This window comes from Protopterus annectens, chromosome 6.part0 (assembly GCF_019279795.1).
Source record: "Protopterus annectens isolate FY-2018-M chromosome 6.part0, PAN1.0, whole genome shotgun sequence".
In the NCBI taxonomy this organism is placed as follows: domain Eukaryota; kingdom Metazoa; phylum Chordata; order Ceratodontiformes; family Protopteridae; genus Protopterus; species Protopterus annectens.
Genome location: NC_056737.1, coordinates 1801605896 through 1801629140, shown reverse-complemented (window position 1 = coordinate 1801629140; position 23245 = coordinate 1801605896).

Genomic DNA, 23245 nt, shown 5'->3' with positions numbered 1-23245 from the left:
TACTGAGGGTGGTGCTGCAGGGCTGCCTATGTCAGCTGCACATAGTACACTCCCTACACATGGTTGAGCACATTTAGTGTCATATTTGGCATCCCTTTTACTGTATGTGAGAGTCAGAGAGAGGTGTTATTCCCTGGGTCCCTCCTGTGTCAGTGTATGTACTATGTGTTGCATTTCTGCCAAGATCAGGGCATACTGGGCATGCCTCCTTCTTACTAGTGAGGCCGGCTCCGGTTGTTCCTCCTCCCAGTCTCTCTGTGCCTGTGCAGGCCTTGGCAATGGTGGGGGGCTGTGTGGCCCTGCCCCGTGCTGTTCCTGCTGCAGCTGTTTCCGCAGGATCATATTGTGTAGCATGGCACATTCGATGACAATTTGGGTACAAGTAGCTGGTGAGTACTGCAAAGCTCCATAGGATGTGTCCAGGCACCAGAACCATGACTTGAGTATCCCAAACACATGTTCTACTATAATTCTGGTCTCTGCATGTGCCTCATTATGGAGTTCTTGTTCGGGTGTGTGTGCATTTCTGATGGGTGTCACCAGCCACAGCTCAAGTGTGTATCCAGCACCCCCCACTAGGTGACCATGAGGGATGTTCCCACTGGCAAACCTCTGGTACAGCTGTGTCAGATGCCAGCTGTGGGAATCATGATAGCTTCCAGGGCAGCCAGCATACACATTCATTATTATGCCCTGGGCATCACACATGACCTGGCAGTTGATGGAGGGGAAGTCCTTGCGATTGATGTAGACCCTACCCCGCTCAACAGATAGTGCTTTGATGCATATGTGCGTGCAGTCTATAGCACCCACTACCTCAGGGTATTCTGCTATTTGGCGGAACAGTTACATATTGCTGGCCAATGCCTCACGTGTGTTGGGGAAATATACGTGCTCACCGACATGTGCTGACATGGTATCCAGGAACTGGTGGGGTACCCTGGATGCTGATGCCTGTGAGAGCACCATCATATCTGCATTTGACCTTTGGAAGGTAGCTGTAGCTAGTATTCTTAGGCCTACACATACCTTGGTATCCACTGGGATGGGTTCCCCTCTGTTAGTTCTGTGTGTGAAGCTCCACAATTTGCTGTAGGAGGTCTCTGTCCATCCTATAGTGCTCTACTATCTCCAGCTCATGTAGCTCCTGGTAAGTTACCCTGGGTCTGTACACTCTTTCCGTCACCTCACTGTGGGTTGGTCAACGGCATTAACATCCTCACCACCCTCAGCCTCTTCCAAAAGTTGTTGTATGATAGCTATTGCAGCCCCTATCATTTTGTTGTTTTGTTTGTTAAAAGTTCCCCGCTTGTATACACCGGTGGTGTAGAGTGTGGGTAAAAAACAGAGGGGAAGGTGTTTGCATAGTTTATAGTAGTGTTCTGGGCTGGGCTGGTCTGCTGCCTGTGTAATTGGCTGATTCTGATACATTTCACCTACCAGCTATGCTAGTTCTCCTATATTACCTTCCTACTGCGGTTTTCCCTTCCCATTGCCTTCCTGTTTAAGCCTGGGGGAGCACAGCACAGAGTGCTCAAATGTGCACAGAGCTACTATTTTCTGGTTTAACTTTTTTTTTTCCTTTAAAACCTGGTGCACAGTGTGCACTCCTGCTTAGGCAATTTAAAGAGTGCTAGGCAAATTCAGACACACCCCCTTGCTTAGCTGTGCTTAGCTTGGAGCAAACCTGAGCCACAGGGCTCCAGTCCACTTACAGTATGCCTGACACACCCCCTATGATGTCAGCTAACTTCTAGGCTTGCACCAAGCTATTCCTGCTCTTACACTGTTGGTACTTGACTAGCATGCTGGGGAAAACTGGGATTCACTATCATTCCCCTCATTTGCATAGGATTGTCTGCTAATGCATAGTTACATGTCTCACACTGAGCCTCCCCCCTTAGCAACCACTACTCACTGGCCATGTTGTCTTCTGCCTGCCATTGACTTTAATGGCAGAATAGTGATTTTTAGCAAGAATGCTTATTTTAGGTTTATTTTCTTATTTTTCCCCCGATCCTGTTTGTGCACCACTTCCCTACACTTAAACAGCCGACATCGACTAAAAAAAAAAAAGTTGATTTTTTTTATTTTTTAAGGTGTTTGCAATGCCAATGGCCTTATACTTCACCATTGGCATGCTTCCTGACTGATATGCAGCCTTTATTCAGAGCTGTCACAGCTCCGTTTTGAATTTTGCAGAAATGTACTCGGTTACTAACCAAGTACATTTCTGCAGTTTACACTAGTCCTGCATGGCCGGTTTCAAGCTTCCTGGATTGCAAATTCACCTCATTTGCATAGATGTCTCCTGAAAATGGGGTGATTTGCATATAGGGGCTTAGTTTGTGCAGGACTAGTGCAGGAGCGCTTGTGCACGCCCCTGCAGGCTATTCCTGGATTGCACTGCAGACATATTGCCTGCTAAAGCTCCTGCACTAATCCTGCACACCGTGCAAGGCTTGCAGGATCCGGGGGTATGTCTTACAACCCTGTCATCTGAAAGAGAAAAAATTATCGCTCATTTGCAGCATGGGAACGGTCCAGTAAACAACTCTGTGCTTGCTTTTCAAATGTAGATAACCTGTACTGTCTGCTCAAAAACTGATCTGGATTTTTTGATTTACTGCAGTTATTTATTGCTAACAATCAACTTTACCAATTTGCACCTAGTTGGGCCCAGTGGCGTAGCTAGACTTTGTGCTGCCCAGTGTGGATTTTGAGTTTGCCATCCATTGCCCCTCCCCCTCTCAAAATACAATATACCTTTTGTGGGGAGTTTTCTGAAAATACCTGTAAGTCCACAAACATTTAAAACATAAAAGAGAATTCAAGGGCTCCTGCTTCTGCGGAGCACTGCACAATCAACCATAAACGAACCCACTGTTATGCCTTGAACAGCTTTGGTTCTGCTACACAGCTTTTGATTGGCTCATATACTGCAATCACTGTCAATTGGCATTGAACCCCCTAGAGCAGCCCCTCTTGCAGCAGCCCCCTACTCCTCCAAAGCAGCCCTAGCCATTCCAGTTTTCATGACTTGGCTATTTCTCCACAGTTACCATAAACACTGTTCAAACCTGTTGCATACTGCTTTCTTATTTACTTCTACAGTAATTACAGATATTGAAATAAAGTAGCACAAATCCTGATAGCCATTTGCTAAACAAACAATACAGTCTCACAATGGCAATAGACTTAGCATAACCAGTAAACTTATCTGCCTTGAAACTCATTGAAATGGCATTAAAATGCACATTCAAATCAAATTCATCTGGCCAGTGGAGGATTATGTGTACCTTTGGCTGTTTTAAAACCATAGGTTCTTTGCACACATTTATAGGGCCATGCATATATTTATGTGTTCTTTGAATCACCTTCCTGGTTGTATTAAATTATATTCCTTGTATAATACAGCACCACTTGTTAGAATGTGTTTTAAATTTCTAATTTTGAACATTATTTCAGTAAGCAATGAAACAAAATGTATGAACCAATAATGACAAAACTACTAATTTCAGAACATTTCAAACATAAAAGAACACTTAGACATCTGTCATTACAATCCACCAATAGCAGTCAATAAGCACAATCTCTGCAGAAGTAAAAATCATCTGAATAATTCCATATTAAAAAGAACTGTAAGAGGTTGCTACTGGCAAAGAACTTTACATTTCAATGGGTCATCTTCAAATTCAATGCCTGCTGCCATTGAAGAATTAAATTGCTGATGTTACATTAAAAAAATTGGTAAGCTGGTAATATTGCAATATGGAATGATTGACAAACCAACACGTTCATAGTTAATAGGCATCTTATACAAAGGAGGGCACACTCAGGAGTGCAGAACCATATCCTCCCTTAAAATGCACCAAATAATCAGCAATCAAAAGGGCACTGCAATACCAGCACTCAATCTGCATGTTATGAGTAGAAACCACAGCCTTCTGCATTAAAAACAAGTATACTGTCTGCTGTGCTGCTAATGCTTTCAAATGCTTTGCCACAATACTAGTGATATTCTTCGCTAAACAATAGTTACACATTGTAAACAGACTTGGCATCTAAGCAGCATTAAACTTCTTTTCCCCTGAAGCTCTCATCACCTTGAAAAATACACTTGACACACACTTTCTTGTAAAATGCATTTGACACTCAGCCATATCTCTCGACTTTGTAGCACAAAGACATCTGGGAAAAAAAAATATATATGGGGGGAAATAAAGGCCCAAAACTAGGGACAAATTTGAAATATCACTTGTATGTCTTAGAAAATTGCTAGAATAAAAGGCTTTTAATACCATGCATTTCCTGAAAGTGCTAATACTGTATAAGCTACCAAAGTTGTGACTAGACACAAGCTATAGGCAGAGAAATGCAACAAATTCAACCATCAGTCAGTTGTTTACAGTGTCTTTACAATCAATACCGACAACTAGAACAGACCATTAATCTCACCATAGTGTAGTGATCCATGTAAGCTAAATCAACATTTAATAAGCCAAACCTCTAAACTGATAAAACAGTTTATACTGTATGAGGTTTATCTGCTAGGCAGGTTATTGTATAGACAACAGAAACAGTTAACAAACTAACAAATATCCCAGAAATAATCCTGGATAGATACAATCAAAAATAAACATTAAATGTAGAACTGGAAATCACTATAAAACAGCTGAATACAAATACCTGCAATGTAGTATTGTTACTAAAGCAGATTTCAAAAAAGAAAAATATAATATGTATATTAAAGATAAAAAAATTACCTTAATCTGGTAAAGTAAATTACAGTACAACCACTTTAATAATGGCTCATACACACTACTGAGGCTTGCAGAAGACAGTAGAGTAGTTAAAAGTGAAAGAAAATTTCATGGCTTATCAAGTGGAGGCCACACACCTTGCACAGGCAGTTTTCAGAGTTTGCAGATGCTGAAAATTTGGTTGATTTTACCTCTTATTACACTATTCGCAACAACAACCAAACTTTTATACACATCAGATACTATCTTGAGGATGTAATAGAATTGTACAACAGTTCAAATGATTCATAGTGTGTTCCCAGATATAAAGTCTCCCAATTCTCATTGACTGCTACTGAGGATATTTCACACACACACACACACACACACACACACACACACACACGCACACACGCACACACGCACACGCACACACGCACACACGCACACACACACACACACACACACACACACACACACACACACACACACACACACACACACACACACACACACATACACCCACACACTATCAAAAACCACTTTTTACCATTGTGGGATCACAGTGATCTGGAGTACATCTCCAAAGGGTATAGGGCACCAGGCAGGATACAGCCTGGAGAAGGCGCCAACTCATCACAGGGCATGAACTACAACATTCACTCGCAAACTATACACATAGTCAATTTTACATCACCAATTCACCTAACCTTCATGTTTTTGGACTGTGGGAGGAAACCAGAGAACCTGGAATAAACACAGATGAACAGAAGGAGAACACTGAAACTCCACTCATGTGGCATTTGAACCCAGAACCTCAGCAGTGGGAGCATGAGTGATAACTCCCCAGTACAGTGTGGCACTAAGGAAATTTTGAACATGAAAACAGTGTGCAAAGTTGCTATGCTCAAGTAAAAATGGAGAAATGTAGTTACAAATCATTGAAATGTTTTGTTTGTATGTTCTGGTGATGTCACCGTCCAAGCCACATGTTCTTCATGTCATCGGAATTGCAAGCAGATGTCTCCTTTACTGTCATAAACTGTGTTGTTACTTGTGGAGATTATGATATCATTTGCATATTTGGGCTGTTTAATGATTTTTCAACAAATGTTTTACATTAAATAGACATGCATATTTCTAAGGTGATCCTTGAGTGACTTCAAAGGTGGCTATAAAATGTTGTATTTCTACTTGTGTTCATGTTGATCAGATGAATGGCAAACTTTACTTCTCAAATATCTTACATCAATAAAGGCAGACTGAACAGATAAGCCTGTTCTTAAAAGACATGTGCTATTTGAATGTTTGCAATAAATTAATGAAGATGTGAAAGAAAATGATACTTGAAATAAGCAATTCTGAGTGCAACAAAACAGTTCTGCATGCTTGAGCATGGTTATAAATCTTATAGTTCTAGTTTTAAGCATTTATTTACTTGGAATCAGTAATAAAATCTCAGTAACAAGTTAAATAATCTTATTAAGATAATTAAGGGCAAATGGCTTAAAACAAGCAAATGTGAAGGATAAGTACAAAGACTTCTATAACTGTGTTAGAAACCACAGAAACAATGCCCAGCACTATGTAGAGTTATTATAAAAATGAATTGCAGCTGAAAGCCCTCCAGGTGTAGCATCTCTAAGCCATTGAGGACCTGATCGCTTTGGGTCCCCCCCCACCCCACACTTGTGTGAGCAAGGAATCCTCTCACTCCAGCTAAAAACAAAGAAAACTCAAACCAGCAATCATCCAAAAATAGACTGCAGCCCCTGGTTTAACTCCAGAAACCTTGTTGTTGCCACTTGTGTAGTAGCCACTGAGGACCTGATCGCTTTGGGTCCCCCCCCCCACACTTGTGTGAGCAAGGAATCCTCTCACTCCAGCTAAAAGCAAAGAAAACTCTAACCAGTAATCATCCAAAAATAGACTGCAGCCCCTGGTTTAACTCCAGGAACCTTGTTGTTGCTGCTTGTGTAGAAGCCACTGATGACATAACCACTTTGCCCCCCCCCCACACTTGTGTGAGCAAGGAATCCTCTCACTCCAGCTAAAAGCAAAGAAAACTCTTAACAGCAATAATCCAAAAATAGACTACAGCCCCTGATTTAACTCCAGGAACCTTGTTGTTGCAGCTTGTGTAGTAGCCACTGAGGACTTGATCGCTTTGGATCCCCCCCACCCAGACCTCCCAACCGTCCCAAATTACTCGGTTTTTACCGAGTTTCGGGGTCCAAATTAAGGGGTGCCACGATTCCCGAGTGGCACCCCTTCATTTCTGATTTCTTTCCTTTTCTTTTTTTATTTTTTTAATTTTCGCGCTGTCAGTGCTGACGTCATCACGTGCGTGATGACGTCAGCTCCGTCAGCACTACCAGCCAGTCGGAATTGAGCTCAAGGAGCTCACGTCATTATTTCCGGCTGGCTGTGAGCAGGCGGGAAGTGCTTTGCTGCCGAGAAGAATTTGAAAATAACTGAAGACTTGAAGAGTGAAGATGTTACTGCTGCTGCTGAGAGAATGCTGTTTTGGACTGAAACTGCTGCCGAGAGAAGAATGCTGGCTTTGAGGTTAAATCTGCTGCTGTTTTCCTTGTTGGCTTGCGACTTAATGTGCTGGCGCCTGGCTTGGGACTTAAGTTTGTTTGCTTTAAATCTGCTGCCGTTTTCGCTGCTGGCTTGGGACTTTGCTGGGATGGGAATTATTTACAGGTAAGGTGTGTGTGTCTGGGAGAGAATCTGTTTTAACTTTTTCCTACAGCAGATAAAATAAAATCGGACTTTCATGCACACAGTTCTGGGTGGGAACTGTTTGTATGAAAGCCCGATTTTATTTTATCTGCTGTGTAAGTGTATCTTATCTGCTTTTGCTGTCTGAGAGAAGTTAAAGTAAGAACTGTGTGCATTTTACAATAATACACAACAGGCTGCCATTAGAAATTAGCTCTCTTAAGCTGATTTGTATTCATTTGAATTTAATGACATATTAGTTCAGTCAACTGAGCTGGTTTTAACTAACAATGTTTTCTGTTATAAATTAATTATTTTTTTGCAACGTACAGGTACTGCCATGAGTGCAGCATTTTCACCTTTTATATGTTGATATTTTCATGGGATATTTTGATCAGGTTCTATTGTATGACAAAAATAAGAACGTTTTTCTTAATCAGATAGATATGTGGAGATGCTACCTGGAAGATTCCTCAATCCTTGGACATCTGGAAGGGCCCACAATTTATTTTTAATGAATTTACTGAATATCTGAATTATAATGATTTTGGTAGATTTACTGTTAACTGCCAATTGTTTAACATCGATTTTAAGATGTTAATGTTATCAGAACTAAGCATGAAAGAACTACGTGCTGCTGGGCCAAAGTGTTGTGTACTTTACACCTTGCATTTTAAGCAAGGTCAGTCTGTTCAAGCCATTAGCCAATTCTTTGTAAGGTCCGCTCTGTTCAAGCCATTAGCCAATTGCAATTAAGCAGTCTGCAAGGTCTGTTCAAGCTGTGTTATCTGCATTTTATAAGGTCTGTTCATGGTCTGTCTGTCTGTGTCTGTCTCTCTCTGTCTGGAATGTTTGGCTCATATATTCTTGTCATATATATACTTTTGGTCTGTTCCTCTTAAAATTATTATTTTCTGGTAAATCCAGTGAGAACTTAATTCACTAAATAATCATAGCCATTTAAGTTTGTCTTTCTGTCTGTCAGGAAATGCATGGTTGGTAACACAAAACATTTTATAGTAGCAACTTTTCTAAGATCATACAAGCAATGTTTGTGTCCCTGGTTTTGGGCTTTGTCCCTTCCCAATAAATGTTGGCTATTTACAGATTTCTTATGCTGCATAGGTCTTCAGGGGGAGAGATGTGTAATGCTGCTTATGGTGTGTTTGTGTTGTCAGTAGTATGACAGATAAAATACTTGTTTTTGATATAGAAGGCTGTGGGTTCTAGTCCCACAGCATGTAGATAGATTGCTGACACTGTATTCTGTTGTACTTTGCAGCCTTGAAAATGTCCTCTTTGGCGGAGAATACGTAGTAATTATGAACCTGTTATCAGTTTGCCATCCATTCCCTGTTGTAATATTACTAGCTTAGCATTTTTTTATGCAACATATGCAATTTATATCTCAAGGGCAACAGGCACTTTATTTGTAGATGAAACAATGAAGACTTAAGTTGTTTGCTTGCAGCAACCTCTTCATTAGTTATATATCTCCTTAATGTGGAATTATGTGATTTTTACTTCTAAAATGCGCTGTAACAAGTGTGCTGTATTATACGAGGAATATAACAATACTGTCAGGAAGGTGTATCAAAGAACACATGTATGTTTTGTGTGCAGGGGGCTATGATTTAAAAACACCCAAAGCTAGTCTTTATCCACCACTGGCCAGATGCATTTTCTTTGAATGTAGGTATCAATGCTGTTTCAATGAATGTGAGTTTCGGCAGAGAAGTTAATGCCAAGTCTATTTTCATTGTGAGACTGTATTGCTTTGTTTAGCAGAGGTCGAATAGTGTTTATGCCATAAAATATAAAATAAAATGTTTAAATGAATCCAAATAAACATTGTAGAAGTAAAGCAGTATGCACATTATAGTGTTTATGGTAAATAGAGCAAAATAACCAGGTAATGAGACATTGGAATGGCTGCAGGGGGGCTCTGATGCCATATTTTAGTTCTGTTCAGTTTGCGTTTGTTTATTCCACAATTCCATTGGAGTGGGTGGGGTTACATAATTATGTATGCAAATTATATGTTAATCAGCGTACAGATTTGTACCTATTTTTCATGGTCCTTGTCCAGATTTTTGATGTTTCCAGGTTGAGAGGTACGCCCCCACCCCACTTGTGTGAGCAAGGAATCCTCTTACTCCAGGTAAAAGCAAAAAAAAACTCTAGCCAGCAATCATCCAAAAATAGACTGCAGCCCCTGGTTTAACTCCAGGAACCTTGTTGTTACTGCTTGTGTAGTAGCCACTGAGGACCTGATTGCTTTGGGTCCCCCCCCCCACTTGTGTGAGCAAGGAATCTTCTCACTCCAGCTAAAAGCAAAGAAAACTCTAACCAGCAATCATCCAAAAATAGACTGCAGCCCCAGGTTTAACTCCAGGAACCTTGTTGTTGCCACTTGTGTAGTAGCCATTGAGGACGTGATCGCTTTGAGTCCCCCCACCACACTTGTGTGAGCAAGGAATCCTCTCACTCCAGCTAAAAGCAAAGAAAACTCTAACCAGCAATCATCCAAAAATAGACTGCAGCCTCTGGTTTAACTCCAGGAACCATGTTGTTGCCGCTTGTGTAGTGTAGGTGTCAGCTTTTGTAACTACTGTTATGCCTTGTTAAAATCTGTTACAGTCAGCTTGAGTGCATACCTCAGGGGCAATAGCTGCAAACCTTCTTCCTCTTAGCCCACCCCCTCCCCTTTCATTCTGTTTCACTGTTGATAATTTGTTATATGTGAAGGTATTTATCCCCTCTCAATAGTCATAGCATTCAATCCCGCTTCCTCAATACCTGTTCTTCACTAATCACCAAACAGAGGTGCAACGTCTCCAGTTGCTTTTATCTTTAGCTACATTGTGTGCAGCAAACAACGAGCAAAGGGGAAAACAAATATAAAAGATAATAAAATCTGCCATGGCAGACTAGTAAGCAGCATACAACTTCCACCTGTGGTGTATTCCTACACATAGTTTTTCTTGGAGAAACCTTCAAGTCCTTGAACAAGGGTGTCTGTATGTTTACCTTATTTCCTTGGCTGTCCTTGATAATTAGCTAGGTTTAGCAGAGTCCCTTGGATTCTCCCATGCTACTTTAAATTCCAATTGAAGGCTTCCCTCCCTTCACCCACCCCCAAGTGATTGCTCAGGTACAACACACCAAAGGTTTTAAAAACACTGGATGCCATATTTGCTCTAATTGCAACTGAAAGCCCTCCAGGTGTAGCATCTCTAGTAAGTGATAGCATTATTTTTATTTTTTTCAGTGTTGTATTACACACTGTAAACTCACTGTCCCTGCATAGAGTAGTATAATAATTTCTCTCTAAGGTAGATTTCCAGTTATTTTTTATTTTTGCTGGTATAGTTTATATTTGGATATTAGAAGCTTATGTTTTTGTTTTTGTTTGCTCCCAATTTCAGTAAACCTGATTCAGAGTTCCTCTAAATGATAGTTTAGATTACTTTATAATGTCACAGTACTACTAGCTTAAAAGTGATTCCAATAGCTTCTTTCAAAAATAAGGGCATGAATATAAGCTACTTTATTAATTGTGTCTTCATGTAAAGCTTTTTTGTTTGTTTAATTATCATAACTACCTGCTATGTGTGAACTCTTTTTTCTCTCCTCCACATTTGTCTCTCTTTCTCCCTAAAGTACCCTGCTCCCCATTGCACTGCTCCTGATATAGTCTCTAAGAACCTACATACCTGGTGACAAAGGACCCTATCGAAATACATGTGGTCTCATCTAACAGCCTTATTTTTCCTGCACCCTCTCTCAAGGAAGCAAGAAAGTATGTGGTTGTCTAAGTCCTGCTTGCAAAGCTGACTACCGTCTACTATTGCTTCAGAGGTTCTAAAGTATGCTACGAGCCTGAGCAGCCAACATCCTTTGCCCCCCTCCTATCTACCCTGTATCCAACAAACCTCTTCTACTTTATAATAACCCCCTTTGCTAGCTATCACTCCTTAACTAGTTCTAAATCAGCTAGCTCCCTTACATACTTACCTGTAATACTAGATCTGCCCACTAGGTGGCACCCTTATCCCATCCTTTATCTCCTGCTTATCCTGCTGTATTTCTTCTGTAATTACACTACATCTCTTAAGTCCTAGACCTGCTGTTATTTTCTCACTTACCCTTTACTTCAGCTGTCTACACCCACCTGTTTTTTTTTCTCATAGACTTCTGTTTTATCTCTGATCTTTCCCACTCCTGACTTACCTAACTTTCCCCTCAGTTACTAGCATTGCTGATATCTTCATCTCTAGCTTCTCCTTCACTTGTCTCTACCCACTCCGTTCGCCCTGCGGGCTCACTCCGCTCCCCTACCCTACCCCCAAATCCCACCCACCCCAAGGGATCCTACTCTTATACCATCTAACCACACCCCTTCCTTCTTCCACCAGTCACAAACCCTTCACCATTGGCCACTTAACTCCAATTCCCTCCTTTCACTTACCACTCCCTATCTCTCCCACCACACCCTCCTCCTATTCCTTTCCACACCTAGTATACCTCCGAGCCTATAACAGCAACCTAACAACTTACCCTTGAGATGTATAAGCTACCCACTCCAGCCTTCTTACAGAGGTTACTCATACTTACACTTCTACCACCTCTAACTTTAGCTTACCTGCTAACCTCCTATGAACACCCATTATATCCACATCTTCTCTACCTCAATAAGCTATCTACCTCTCCTTCTCTACCTATTTTCACTAACCATGTTAGCATAACATCTACACCCAGCTATCTACTAGCAAAATACCATAGGAGAGCCCACATTAGATATGACTCTCCCAATCCCAGAAAATCTGTACCTCTATATAGTAAATTCCCAAATCCTAGACTTCAAACACTAGTCTTCTCTTTAAAAGATGGAGACATTCACCAAAACCCAGGCCCAACAACTGCTACTACCACTCAACTCCTCAACCCCAACCCCTCTACGATCCATTCCCTTACCAAACCACCTAACTCAATCTTATTAACTCACCTCAACATACGTAGCATTAATAACAAAGTTGCACAACTCCATGCTCTCTGGGAAGTCTACTCCTTTGACATTCTTTGTTTAACAGAAACTTGGTTAAAACCTGTAACTAAAGACTACGAAGTCATCCCACCTGGTTATAATATTTTGCGACTTGACCGTGCAGCCAAAAAGGGTGGTGGTGTAGCTATCCTATTTAAATCTGGGTTACAGATTGCTACCTATGACTATAAACCACCTCAAGAGTCCAACGCTGAAATTCTTATTACCAAGCTTCAACTTAACACATTCAAATCCATCTATATTATCTGTATCTATCTTCCTTCTGGTAATAACATTGCCACCGTAGAAAATATCCTTTGTTGGTTATCCCAAAATTTACCCCAAGAAACCATAATCCTAGGTGATTTTAACATTGATTGGAAGTGTTGTAGCAGTAGCCACCCTACCAGCCATATTAACCTTTTTGCTTTTTCTCAAACCATTACCTCTCCTACCAGGATAAACAAGCCTAATAAGAAAGAAAGTAGCTTAGATTGGATTCTCATAAATAATCATCCCCAGACATATGAAGCTGGAACCCTCCCTGATGATGTAAGTGACCACTCAGTAACCTACATTATCAGGCTCAAATCCAATCTACCTAATTCAACCATATCTAGGACAATTAGAACCAAGAAAAACTTCCACCCCGATCTCTTCCAGAGAGAACTAAGAGCATGTAACTGGTCTACCTTAAAATACCGCACACTGGAAGAAGCTGTTAATTACTTTAATTCTAACTTCCTAGCCATACTAGACCACCATGCACCGACCCACTCTATTAGAATGAGAACTAAATCTGCCCCATGGCTTTCAAAAGAAGCCAGGCAAAAAATCCATCTCAGAAATAAATACTGGAATAAATCTCGTTTAACTAAAAACCCAGTAGACCAACAAAACTTCAGACAGCTGAGAAATGAAACTAAAAAAGCTATACTGTCTGACAAAAGAAACTACTACCTACAATTTCAGCAGACTCACCATAATAAACGACAAAAGTTCTGGGCGAGTATTAATCAATTATTACACCCAGGTCAATCCATCACACCAAACCCACAAGGCACAGACCAGGAGAATCCCAAGCAGACTGTTAATGCCTTTAATACCTTTTTCATTGAGGCCATTCAAACTATTGCCAGTCAGTTATCTACTCAGAACTTAACTATATCCAACTCTAACTCTAACCCATCCCCTCCATTTCTCTTCCAACCAGTCCCAACAACATATATTCTTACCCTTATCCAAAAACTGAAACCATGCACTCCTTCAGCAGACCAACTACCCGCAGAATATCTACAAAAGGCAGCCAAATCCATCACCTATCCCATTTCCATTCTCGTCAATAGAACCATCAGTGAAGGACACATCCCTAAAATTTGGAAAGTATCCCATATTATCTCCCTTCATAAGGGTGGGAACTCTACTGAACTCTCCAATTACTGTCCCATAGCCCTACTTTCTCCCATAGCAAAGATCATGGAAAAATGCATCAACAGACAATTGGTAGACCACCTAATCCAAAATGACTTACTTTCAAACTCTCAACATGGTTTCAGACCTTCGCACAGCACTACTACTGCCCTCCTTTCCTTTACTGGCTGTATTAACAAAAAACATAACCTCAATATGCTTTCCTCTGCACTGTTTATAGATCTGTCTAAGGGATTCGATATGGTAAATCACCAGATACTTATAAATATCCTCAAATTCCTGTCACTAGATGCACTAGCTATAAAATGGTTCCTACTTAGATAACAGACAACAGGCTGTACTTTGGCATAACATTCTATCTACCCATATGCCCATTAACATTGATGTTCCTCAAGGGTCCATATTAAGACCTCTCCTGTTTTCTATATTTAGCAACGACCTTCACCTAGCAATCCCCCAAGCTACATGCATACAATATGCAGATGATTCCACACTTATATGCTCAGTCACATCTATATCTGAACTTCACTCCCTTACCCAAAATGCGTTTAACACAGTTGAACAATGGTTTACACAGCGCTGTCTCCCTCTGAACCCCCAAAAAACTAAACTCCTCCCTTTTACTCCTACTTGTAAGTCCCCCCCAACAGACTCCACAGTAACATCCAGTAATGGTACTATCATATCCCCAGATCCAATTACTAAACTACTAGGTATCACCATAGATAACAACCTTAACTTCGACGCCCATATTAACAATATTCTAAAATATGTTAATAGAAAACTAGGCTCTCTCAACAGGATCAAACCCTTCCTCTCTCCTGCAGGTAGAATAACTATTGCTCACACCCATCTAATTTCTACTCTCCTCTATGCGTCACCCATATATACTAATCTCTCTAAAAACAACCTTAATAAAATGAAAAACTCCTACAATAACATAGCCAGATTTGCTACAGGTAACCCTTTCAGAACCCACCACTGTTTTAATCTAAAGAAGCTAGGATGGCTTGAATTACAAAATCAGTTTAAATTCCACCAACTGACCATTGCCCATAAAACCCTTTACCAACCTACCAATACCCCTATACTACCTATCCTCATTACCCCCTGCAACAATCTAAAGACATTACGATCATCACATAAACTTCTTGTAAATATTTGTAAATCAAACAACAGGGCTGGGGACTCTCTTTTCTCTAATACTGTTGGAAAATCCTGGAACCTTCTTCCTAACGAACTTTTCTCTCTTCCCTCTATATCACTCTTTAAAACCAAATTTAAACTTTTCCTCAGAACACACTGGTTGTGCCCCTGTGCTAAACCTGACTGATCAGCTAGCTCTTCTTACTTGGTTCAACCTACCCTCCTCTTCTCAGCAATCAAGTTCCTTTTCTTAATAACAACTTACCTTGTCCTTCTATACTATTACTTACATCTTCAGAATCTCATTAAGGAGACTACTTTTACTAATATATTGTATAATTTCAGCTCCTACTTTTTCTTTATGACTGCTTGTATACTAATATATTATATAATTCAGCTGCCATCTTTTTCTTTATGATGTATTGCAACTACATTTTGTATTGTACTAATTGTATCTGTATATTTTGCACTATGTTATGAATGAATTACCTCTTTGATTATTCTCTGTACTGCACCTGCAATATTCATTGTAGACATTAATTTTTGCATATGTGATTTTGTTTGTTTCCTCGGAACTTATCTCCCCGGGCCTCTACTGAAAATGGAACTATATCCAGTTAGACTAGCTCGGTCAACAAATGTAAAATCAAAATAAATAAATAAATAATAAATGTTACATACTTGGACACAGAGGACATTACCAATGTACTATCAGACAAATTTAGCACAATATTCACCCCTCTTCCCTTCAATACTCTCAGATCACATACTCACATCTATTATCCCCCTCAGACCTCCCAAGAACAAGTTCTCAAGGTGCTATCTAAGACCAAGAACACCACGTATATTTGCTTGGAAAACATATCAAATTAATCTTCAGCCAGAAATATGACTTCATTCAATATTAACCTCAAAACAGGCTTTGTGCAGAATAAATGAAGAACAGTGACACTCATTCCCTTGCACAAAGATGAGGCTTAAATGGACCTAGTAATTATAATCCCATAAGCCTTACTAGCCTCATCTGTAAGGCTATGGATAGGATTATTACGGAATTAATAAATAAGAATATACCCAGGAAGAATATCCAAATACAATTGGAGGCACTATTCACAAGCCACACCAACTCTTATTACCCCTAAAACCAAATTCTACAGCACTGCAGACACATTCTCCTCTCAGGCACTTACTCTTTGGCAAGCTCTGCCCACTGGCCTAAAGGAAATCAACACTTACTCCAAATTCAAAATGCAGCTCAAAAAGTACTTCATCCAAGCCAAATGCTCTTGGTTCAAAACAGGGCATATCACCTAATACACTTTCCTTACCTCCTTTCCAAATCTCTTTGCTTCTCTCAGATTTACTGAAAGTTCATCCAGTTTAGAAACTAATGTATATATTGTGAATTACACACTGCTTGTTCACTGGATTGTATATATACAGTTTTTCTATGCAACTAGTCTGAACTACTCTGTCATTGTTTACATTCCTGTATTTTATGTTTATGAAATGTTTTCTATTTCATCTGGGCTGAGTCTGAAATTGATCAATAGCACTATCCAGGTAAACAAATATAAATCAATCAATCAATCAATCAATCAATCAATCAATCAATCAATATAATAAGCCTACAGACTCTCAACCTAAGCCAGTTCAGATTCATCAGGGGCATATCCTGCCTACTAAACCCCACTGACTTCTGTGAAAAAGTTACTGTAGCAATGGATGAGGGCAAATCAGTTACACACTGCATATCAAGACTTCACAAAAGTATTCAGCACCATCCCACCCTCAATTATAATAAATAAACTCTACAAGCTAAGTGTAAATGCCTATGTATCTCATTAGATGCATAACTCTAAATCTCTAAGAGCAAGAAATCTGGACAAAGTCATAAATAATGGGGGACAAAGGGCCAAAAATAGAGACAATTTTTAAATGTTGCTATTATAAATGTAGACAGTTGTTAGAATAACAGGCTTTGCATTAGCATGAATTTTCTGAACTGTATGAAGTCTGTAACTCCAATGTCTGTCAATATTTTCTGACTTCACTCTACACTGATTTGCCAAAGATCGGCCAGAAAAACAAAATTTTATGAGGAACAGATCGAAAATATGAGGCAAAAATCTGGACAGTCGAGAGATATAATTGGGTAGCAAATTTGCTTACATACAGAACCCAGGAAATAAAGGTGAATAACTGTACCTGATCTAATTGATGTGTCACTAGTGGTGTACCCCAGAGTTCAGTCTTTGGGTCACTTCTCTTTGGCATTTACTTCTCGGAGGTCAAAGCTAATGTGGTTGTAGCTGACCAACTTTGCAGATGGCTGCAGACTTGATGCCATCATAAACTCCCCAGAAGTTATTGTGATCCTCCAAGGGGACCTGTCCCAGACAAATAACTGGCATCAAAACCATTTAGTAGAACTAAATGCCAGTAAATGCATACTTGTATCTTTCAGCAAGCATGGCTCTCCTTATTACTATCACATTGACAACATGCCATTGAAAACTGATACCACAGTCAGGGTTCTGTGAACCTATGCAATAATGAAATGTTCTTTGATAACAGTACAGCTTATATCTAACGGCATAGCATACATGTCCAGGGGTGTAATCATTCAACTGTACTTGGCACTCTTTAGACATTTCATTGAGTATAATGTCTCCTTCAGTATCTACTTGTCCAAAAACTAGATGTAATTGGAATGACCATAACACTTTCTCACTAAGAAAATCAAGGGCCTAAATCATAAAAACTATGTGAACCATGTCCAAAGCCTTGTCTCTCTTTTTAGCATAATACAGGATACTGAGAGGTGACCTCTGCTCTGCCTTATGATGAGTGAGTGCAAGGAGTCACTTTATAGTGCCAACCATAAAATAGCTTTACAGTCTCATTATAGATGCTTGCAGTGAAAGATTTAAAAAAAAATAAATAAATGCTTGCAGTGAAGAAATCAACAGTGCTGCTGTTTTAGCACAGATATTTTCTGTATTTCAGATATTTTCATTCCATTACACACATATATGCAAGTACACACCCTGCACAAATAAGCACAGGCCCAAACACAAACTCAGACACACACACACACAGACACATACATGTGGTTTTGACTCTTCAGATCTCTCTCTTTTTAAATATTGATGGATTAAAACAATTGCAAGTAAAGTGAAATCTGTGCAGGTTGCACTGGATCAGCTGCTGATTATGAATGAATATGGAGGAGTACAAATGACAGATAAAGTGTTGGCATGCAAGTATCTGTAAAGGGCCACATGACCTCTGGATGGAGCTAAAAAGGATGAGATGTGGATGTGTAACCAACAGAGACACCCTTACAGCAACAAATGCAGATTGCACCTATTTACACTTTATGACGACTGGCTAGCTAGCTTGCATGCATTTGTGTTGGAATGGAGCCCTTGGCCAATCTTGCTGTAGCTGCAGAATGTACTTAGCATCATTGGCTGGTACATGGGCAGAAAATCAGGACATGCCAGTGAGATATGATTTTGATGAATTAGTATGATTGTTTTTGTTTGTTTGTTTAGCTCTAAACACCGAAACCACAAGTATGAATTTTCATCCCTACATCTAAATTATATAAAAATTGTAGGTTTTGCTTCATTTAATTTGCCTTTTTATAGTTTCCTGGACAAGGGACTATTTTTTTTTGTTTCACTTATTTAGGTTGGCACAAATGAACAAATCTTATTTTACTTATGTTATAATTAATATGTGAGTGTTTTTCTTCTGTGTTATTTGATTAGCTGTGAATTTAAAGACAAGGATTTGGCATTTCTCAGATTATGGAATCTGCAGAATCCAGGGTTTAAGGCATAGTCTAAAGATAGAAAAGCTGGTGCAGATTGCTCCCTTCCACCTTTCACCCTGCCCTACTTGAATTCTTAAACTCAGTGGCTGTTGATGTTCCGACTCCTTAAGATGTTAAAGTAAAACCACCCTGGCATGTTCATGCATGCTAGCTGCTTGCTTCAAGTCCCACAGCATTGAATCTAATAGTAGATTAGCAGGTTTTACTATTAAGGAAGAATTTTAAGTTATGGTAAGACAGTGGTGTAGCAAGTCCCTAGTCTGGCACTCCACCCCCCAAAATTCTAAGTCAAGGAAAAAAAAGCACAAAAACAAAGACCTCATCTTTCTTTTTAAACTGTAACAACTGCTTCCTACAAGTGTATGCTTGTACAGGGACATCAGGAGGCATACGCACTGTATTGATTTCAGTACAACTTATTTAGAAAAGGGTGTAGCTTTTTAACAAAAAAAAAAAAAAGCGTTGGCTCTTTAAGGATGCTTGCTGGGTGGTAGCTTTTTAACTAAAAAAAAAAAAGCGTTGGCTCTTTAAGGATGCTTGCTGGGTGTTGTGGTGAAGGCGAATGGGAGCTGACATCATGTCTGGCTGGTTGGGAGTGGGAAATTAGGTTGAATGGAGCAATCGTTACTTAACAGATAGGAGTGCGAGCGGGAAACGGATCAGGAAAGTATGGAGCAATCAGGTAAGGAGAGTATGTGTGAAACAGATCGGGCTTAAATGGAGCAATTGTTAACAGATAGGAGTGTGAGCAGGAAATGGATTATCAGGTAAGGAGAGTATGTGTGAAACAGATCAGGAAATTATGGAGGTGTGTGTGTGTGTGTGTGTGTGTGTGTGTGTGTGTGTGTGTGTGTGTGTGTGTGTTGCTACATTATCTTTGGCACTCTCCTGAATAATTGCTAGAAGCTTCAACATAAACGATAAACTGCTTCACAGTTATGTGTGATAAATAACATTTTCACAATTCACTTTTCTTTTCTTTTCAATAAGTTAGGCTTCTGGTATTTGTAGCTATGTTTAAATCAAAGGCTTCATGTTGTCGGCCCTTTTCTGTTATCGCATGTAGCCAAAATCTTCAAGAAACTATTTGAATAAAATGTTTCTAAAAGGTCAAATAATAAATTCAGTGATCAGCCCTGTAGGTCAAAGGGAAAAGCCAAAATTGCATCCCAGATTACATGTGTTTGACTAGCAGCATGGGCAATACAAGGACTAGTCAGTTGAGGATGGGAGTAAGTGGCTGAAGCCAGCTCAAATATCCAGGGGAGGAGAGAGGCTACCTTGAATTACTGAAATAGCTTGGTCAGGAGGTTGTATATGTATGGAAATACACATACATCTAACAAATGCAGTGACTGCACAGCATATAAAGCTACAGCTGGATGGAGGAGGGGTAGGCCACACTCTTCAGCAGCAGTGTGACACTACACCACAATCCTTGATCTCCTCAGTGGCCATAGAAATATTGGTCAGGCTGAGCCTAGGAAATGCTAAGGTAGGTCAGGTAGAAATACTGAATGAGAACAGGAGAGGTGGTAGTTGACTCATATAATTAAGCCTTAAATATGGTAAAAGTTCACTAAACTTAACACTAGTTGTAGTATGCTGCCTACAGGAATAATCATTATTTGCAGACTTGTCTCAGACTTTCAAAGTCTTTAAAGGTCAATTCTAATCTCCATTTCATTTACCTTTCTAAGATTTTTATTCTATGTAAAATTTTTTTTATTAGCAAATGTGTAAATATGCCCCCACATAATACAACAGGTATTTAGGCTCAAACGCTGTATCTTTGCTTCAGGGAAAGAATAGCCTAAAGTCCCTAACCACTACCATTTCTGAACTTGGTTTAGATTTTTATTTCTAACAGTTGTGAGCTATGGTGAGAACTGAAGTTGTATTCCCCAGTTGTGCTGAGAAGTGAGAACTGAAGTTGTATTCCCCAGTTGTGGTGAGAAGTGAGAACTGAAGTTGTATTCCCCAGTTGTGCTGAGAAGTGAGAACTGAAGTTGTATTCCCCAGTTGTGCTGAGAAGTGAGAACTGAAGTTGTATTCCCCAGTTGTGCTGAAAAGTGAGAACTGAAGTTGTATTCCCCAGTTGTGCTGAGAAGTGAGAACTGAAGTTGTATTCCCTCATTATTATTTTTGTTGTTTGTCCAGGTTTTTGTGCTAAGGTGTGAAGTGAGAACTGCATTTGCATTCCCTCATTATTGCCTTTGTTTGTTCAGTTTTTTTGTGCTAAGAGGTTGAGAGCTATCTAATAGCCATTAAGTTTCAGTCGTCATATTTTTCAAACTGCTGATTTAGCATAGTGGTATGTTGCACTGACTGTAGGGCATATGGTTCTGGGTTCAAGACATGTATGGTGGTAACACAGCATTTTATTCTAGCAACTTTCCAAAATTATACAAGCAATGTTTAAAATGTGCCCCTGGTTTTTGGGCTTTTGTCCCCCCCCCCAATAAATGTTGGCTTTTTCCAGATTTCTTGTGCTGCAAAGTTCAGAGATACAGCTGAGTGTCGAGTACATTTTACAGGGAGCTGAGAGCTGCAGGGGAACTAAAGTTTAGTGCTGCTAATGCTAAATCAGGTTATATTGTTAATAGCACAACAGGTAGTGTACTTGCTTTTGATGCAGAAGGCTGTGGGTTCTTCTCCCACAGTAGGTAGTTGCATTGTTGATACTGTACTGTGTTGTGAAGGGGGTGGATGCTGTAGTCCTTTTTGGCGAAGATATCTAGTAGTAACTATGAACTTGTTATCAGTTTGCCATCCATTCCCTATTGCAATATTACTAGTGTATCACTTTTTTTAATGCAACATAGGCAATTTATTCCTCAAGGGCAAAAGGCACTTTATTTTTAGATGAAACAATGAAATATAAAGTTGTTTGCTAGCAGCAACCTCTTCATTAGTTACAGATTTCTTTAATGTGGAATTGTGTAGATGGCTTTTACTAGTTCAGAGATTGTGCATATTTACTGATACTGGTGGACTGTAGACATTTGAGTAGACTTTTATGATGGAAATGTTCTGAATTGGGCTGTTTTGTCATTATTGGTGCATGCATTTTGTTTCATTGTTTACTGGAAAAATGTTCAAAACAATACATTTAAAATGCTCTCTAACAACTATACTGTATTGTAAAAGGAATATAATTTAATACAGTCAGGAAGGTGTATCAAAGAGCATGTGTATGTTCCATGTGCAAGGGGCCTATGATTTGAAAACAGCACAAAGTTAATCTTTATCTGCCACTGGCAAAATTTATTTTCTTTGAATGTGGGTTTCAATGCTGTTTCGATGAATGTGAGTTTCAAGGGCAGAGAAGTTTTAATGCTAAGTCTAGTTTCATTGTGAGACTGCATTGCTTTGCTTAGCAGATATTTATTGTTGTTCTTGCTGTAAAATGCAAAATAAAACTTTTCTTGCAAATCATTTAGGAATGAAGTCACTAAATAATGACAGACATTAAGTTTCAGACATCATAACTTTCAGAAAAATGCATGCTAAAGCAAGATCTGTTATTCTGTCAACTGTCTTAAGTTTATACAAGATCAATTTTTAGTACTGTTTGTATGTTCCCCCAATATATTTGGCCTTGTCTAGATTTCCTGCATTAAGAGGTTGAGAGGTACGTGCAAATAAATAGCGTTATAGAATTAGGAATATCCAAACCTCTCAACTGTCCCCAATTTTGGCTCAAAATGTTGCCCCCCCCCAATAATCTCAACGTAAAACAGCAATTTTGGAAGAAAACGTGGAGGCTTTACAATTATAAATAACTAATGATCAGAGTTGTACATTACTTTTATTTCAGAAATGCATGTAGATTCTCTAATTTTGTTAGCTGCTCAAGTTAACAGTGCTCATATTAAAATGGTGTCCCTTCTTTGACAGGTTCCCAGCTGTATTGTCTGGCAATTTTATATTTTTGCATCACGTTTTTGGTCTGTTTTTCATAAAATTGCAGTTTTCTGGCAAATTAGTGGCAAATCATTAAAGACTGAAGTTAGAAAATAATGGCAGACATTTGAGTTTCAGATTTCATACCTTTCAGAAAATTCGTACTAATGCAAGACCTATTACTACTATTCTATTACCTTTCTAAATTTATAAGGGCAATATTTAAAAAATAAAAATGTCTATTTTTGGGCCTTTGCTTCAGTTTTATTTATGGGTTTGTTGATCTAAGAGGTTGAGAGGTGTGTGTGTGTGTGTGTGTGTGTGTGTGTGTGTGTGTGTGTGTGTGTGTGTGTGCATGTGTGTGTGTGGTAGGTAGCATACCTCTCAACTGTCCAAATTTTG